Genomic DNA, 5,253 nt, shown 5'->3' on the forward strand with positions numbered 1-5,253 from the left:
TCCGCCTGATCTGCTCTGGTCTCCATTGTCTCATGGCCATCCACTTGATCTGCCCTGGTCTCCTGGGTCCACTGGCCATCCGCCTGATCTGCTCTGGTCTCCTTGGTCTCCCGGCCTTCCACCTGACCTGCTCTGGCCTCTTTGGTCTCCGGCTCCATCTTGGCCCTGCCTCCCTTACCAGCCTCCCTTGGGCGTCAGGAGCCATCCATTAGGAGGGGGGTTATGTCACGATTCACTGTTGTTTTGCCTTGTGTTTTGCCCCGTCATCTGTTTCCCCCGGCCTACACTTCCCATAATTCCCTGCCCTCATCACCTGTGTTTCATTTCCTCATTTACCCCATGTATATAATGCCCTGATTTCTACCCAGTCTTTGTGAGTTGTTGTGTTTCTCCCCTGTTCATATGTACCAGTTCCCAACGTGGATGTTTCATTTGTTTTATGTTTCTAGTTCCAAGTTCTGCCTTGTTCCAGTGTTTACCGAGTTATTTTATACTTTGCATATATTCTTTTATTAAACTTCTTGCCGCATCTAAATCCAGCTCTCGTGACTTCCTTCCAAACGTTACAGGTGAGAGTAAAACTAAATATATTATTGCAAGAAAAGTGTTGGATTGATGCAAGGTTATTGACCTATTGTGTGGTTTCAGCTCTTCAGAAAGCAGATCTCCTTGACTGGAAAGAGTGGTTGGTTGGATTTGGCTGAGATGGAGCACCTGTTATGGTGGGAAGGCATGGAGGCATTGCAAAATTGCTGAGGCAGAATGTTCTGCACCTTATTAATATCCACGGTTTAGGACATGGATTAGAACTGGCTGCTCTTGACACAATCAAAACCAATGTAGAGAGTAAATAATAATACTTAATCTCATTATTTTTAATTTTTTTTATGTCTGTTGACACAGACTTACTTGTCATTGTGCAACATGTCTTTCCACATCTTTCACCAGTGAATTCTTTGTTTGGGATTTGTTCCTTTATTGTATCTGTAAAGAGAAAATACTGTATAGTACACAAGAAATTATTAATAAAAGCATCATGGTCTAACTGCATGCAAACTGAATGAAATAATATATATTCAAAGGTAGGCCCATTTTTCATATATTCCCAACACCTCTATGGTGTTTCATAGACTATTCACAATGCAAAGTCCAATGATAGAATAAAAGTGTCTGTATCCAGCACAATTAACACTGAAATGTGTGTAACATCAAGTAGAACTAGTAGACACACTTAAAACTAGTAACAAGAAGGTACACCTGATCATCATGGTCCAGAAACAATAACAGTAAATCAACAATAAAAACTAGGCTTGTTTTAGCAGCAAAAACACATTCATCAACAAGTGGAGAATACGGGGCACCACAATGGCATTCCAAAGAACAGGGTGCCCATCAAAAATTTATTTACTTAAGAAAAATGATCAGGGAGGCTGCCAAGAGACCTACAGTGACATAAAAGGAGCTGCAAGAATATCTGGCAAGTACTGGCCACTCATGTGACAGCTGCATGTGACAACAATATCCCATATTTTTTATTAAGTCTGGGCTATGGGGTAGGGTGGCAAGAAGGAAGCCATTACTCATGAAAAAAAAAATAAAATAAAAAAAAAAAAATACAAGTCCACCTAAATTTTTCCAAAACATATATCCAATCACCCAAAACCATGTGGAAAAATGTTTTATGGTCAGATGAAAACAAGGTATCACTTTTTGGCCATAATTTCAAAAGGTGTGTTTGGTTGAAAAAAAAAAATAAATAAAATAAAAATAAGCAGTTCGCTACTTGGCCAAGTGTGATTAATAAACCCCATTCACCCCGTGTTCGCTTTCTTCACTTCCTCAACTAAGATTTTTAAGTACTTAGCCAATATTTTGTGTTTGGAAATGCCACTGAATATAGCTATTAGAAAAAGTTTTTTGTTATGCCTTGCAATAGGCCTAAAATAGGCCATAGTTGCGTATTTAAACTCTTGTGAAATGGAATACCATCCAAATTCAACTGTAATGTCAATGTATGACGGTTTGTTAGCTGGGGTAATATTTTGTCAAGCACTCCTGACACTGTATTAAGAATGCCAAAATTGAAAGAAGAACCTCCAGCTATTTTTTCTATTTTATATTCTGTGTCAACACTGTTGAGGAAAGTTCTGATGAAGCTTTTATCAGTCAAATGTTTTGACTGATTGAGCCGTTCAGTTTAAAATCACACTGGTTTCACTGACAGCTCTTTTGTCAGTTTTGCGCATTACTCACCCAAACCTTCCAAAAGATGCTCGAACGCTTCTCAAGACGAGCGTTCTGATAAAAGCTTCATCAGAACTTTCCTCAACAGTGCAATCATGACTATTCTCAGAATCAGTATCAGAGATCTCAGACATTAATGCATCATAGTCGTCATCAAGATGATTAAAGTCTTTAACATCAGTGGCCTTATTGTCATCAGTACAAAAAGTCTGGCTATGAGGGATGTCGACATAAGTTCTAGACTAGAATTATCATTCTACAATGACTTCAAAAAGCAACATTTGCTCTTGCATTTTTCCAGATGTTAGAATTCACAGTGTAAAACTCGTAATTTTCAGTCCTCTTCTGTGTTTCTGAACATGTTTTCTTTGTGGATCTTGCTGCTTGAGGGGGAAAACGAGAAAACGTGTGATTTAAAAAAGATAGTTCACCCAAAAATGAAAATTCTCTGATCATTTACTCACCATCATGCCACCCCAGATGTGTATGACTTTCTTTCTTCAGCAGAACACAAATGAAGATATTTCAGCTCTGTTGGTCCTCACAATGCAAGTGAATTTTGACCAGAACTTTGTAGCTCCAAAAATTACATAAAGGAAACATAAAATTAATCCATAAGACTCCAGTGTTTAAATCCATATTTTCAGAAGTGAATGATAGATGTGGGTGAGAAACAGATCAATAGTTCAGTCCTTTTTTTTTATACTTTAAATGTCTACTCAATTCCACATTCTTCTTCATTTGTTTTTGGTGATACACATTCTTCATGCATATTGCCACCTACTGTACAGGGTAGAGAATTTATGGTGAAAAAAATTATCAATATTGATCTGTTTCTCACAGCATCATATAAAGGCTATGAACACAGATTGACGCTCCAGGCATACACAGAAGTGTAGACGTGGTCTGTTCCTAGTCAGACAGGACACTCTGATTCACTGTTTTAACATAGTATTTTCCATCATTGGGACAAACAGATACAATACAATGCTGCTGTTCAGCTGCTAGTACGGTAAAACTCATAATTACATGGCAGATGACAGTTGTGTGCCTTGTGTTTGTGTCTTCATTACATAAAAAGAAAAAATATTTAAAGAAAATGCTAAATGTCATGAATATCATAAAACAGATGTAAATATACAGGTGTCTGTCTATCAGTAAACATCTTTATCTGTTTATTATGTAATAAGCAGTTGTGCGTCAGTTTTTCATAAGCTTGTATTAGTGATAAAACTGTAAGCTCATCCTCACCCTTGGACTCAACCGTGTTTCTCAGAACATCTTCATAAATGATGAACTCAGTTAGTGTCTTTAGTGAGGATTTATATATATATATATATATATATATATACAGTATTGTATTTTTCAGATCACTTTTTAAATTTTGCTTTTATCTGTTTATGTGAGTGTGTATGCTGTGTTTTATCACACTGTCATAAAATTGTGCTGCAGGTTAAATAAACAATACCTTTATTAATGACGAAGAGTTCATCATCAGTTGTTAATCAGATTAGATCAATGACTGAACACACTTTAAATATCTAGAGCAGAAACAACAAGAAAAGGGTTTTTTGTGTATGTGAGTGTTTGTGTACATGTATATACTACATTGTGGGGACCAAATGTCCCCACAAGGATAGTAAAGCCTGAGATCACCTACACTGTGGGGACCAGCCAGCGGTCCCCACGAGAGAAATGGCTTATTAAACATACTAAAAATATGTTTTTTTGAAAATGTAAAAATGCAAAAAGATTTCTGTGAGGTTAGGTTTAGGGGTAGGGTTAGGGGATAGAAATGATCATTAGATCCCTATAAAATCCATAGAAGTCTATGGAAAGTCCCCACAATGATATAAAACAAAACGTGTGTGTGTGTGTGTGTGTGTGTTTAAAGCATTTGTGTTTGTTTCTTTCCTTTTTGAGACAAAGAAATTGTTCAAATAAACAGCTGTACACTGTAAGAAGGGTAATGTGCAGTTGTTATTATGGAGTAATTTCTACCTGATCTGACCTTTTTAAAGGAATTTAATCGGAGTAACCTCGTCTGTTTGAATGAATAAAACCAGTTCATTTAGATGAAACCGTATGAAGCACATTTAGGTCACCAGACAAATATTACTTTACCCTGTATTTCTTCTTAATATTGTATTTGTGTGTGTCTCTCTCTCTCTCTGTGTGTGTGTGTGTGTGTGTGTGTGTGTCTCTCTCTCTCTCTGTGTGTGTGTGTGTGTGTGGGCAGGTTTTGGTGGTTTACGAGGACTTTTTTTAGGTTATAAACTGGTAATTACAAGGGTATTATGCTATAAATGTGGTTTATGAGGACATTTCTAGTGTCCCCATAATTCAGATTGCTTTAAGAACATACTAAACGATGTTTTATTGAAAATGTAAAAATGCAGAAAGTTTTTTGTGAGGGTTAGGTTTAGGGGTAGGGTTAGGGGTAGGGGATAGAATCTATAGTTCATACAGTATAAAAATCATTATGTCTATAGAAAGTCCTCATAATGATAGCTGCACCAACATGTGTGTGTGAATATTTATTATTTATTTTATTCCTATCAATATATCGTGTACTAAGTGTGTTTTTGAGATACCTAAATGGTAATTAATTTTCAACGAAGTTATTTGACAACAGCTTATAAAGCTCCTCAAAATGTTTCTCTTGCGTTCATGAAGGCATGAGTAATTATTAGCTTATTCGAGCCTTCCATTTCATTATTTCCTCGTAATATTTCTGTCTGTCTCTCTTCTTCAGATGAAACCTCACTTTGGACAGACGGAATATTGTAATGATGTTGAACTTTGCTCCAAGTCAGGAATATGGTTTCTTATCAGGGCTGTAATAAGGCTGTTAGATTGAGATGAAACTCACAGATCTTTGAACTCTTTTATGACCATAAAAGCATTGAGATTCCACCCATTATTCAAGATGTGATTTAAGTCAAATTCTCTCTGGTAACTACAACATAACTGACCGCAGGTGAGTGGAGTAACTGAGAGCGTTCAGAT

This window comes from Myxocyprinus asiaticus, chromosome 23 (genome assembly GCF_019703515.2).
Source record: "Myxocyprinus asiaticus isolate MX2 ecotype Aquarium Trade chromosome 23, UBuf_Myxa_2, whole genome shotgun sequence".
In the NCBI taxonomy this organism is placed as follows: domain Eukaryota; kingdom Metazoa; phylum Chordata; class Actinopteri; order Cypriniformes; family Catostomidae; genus Myxocyprinus; species Myxocyprinus asiaticus.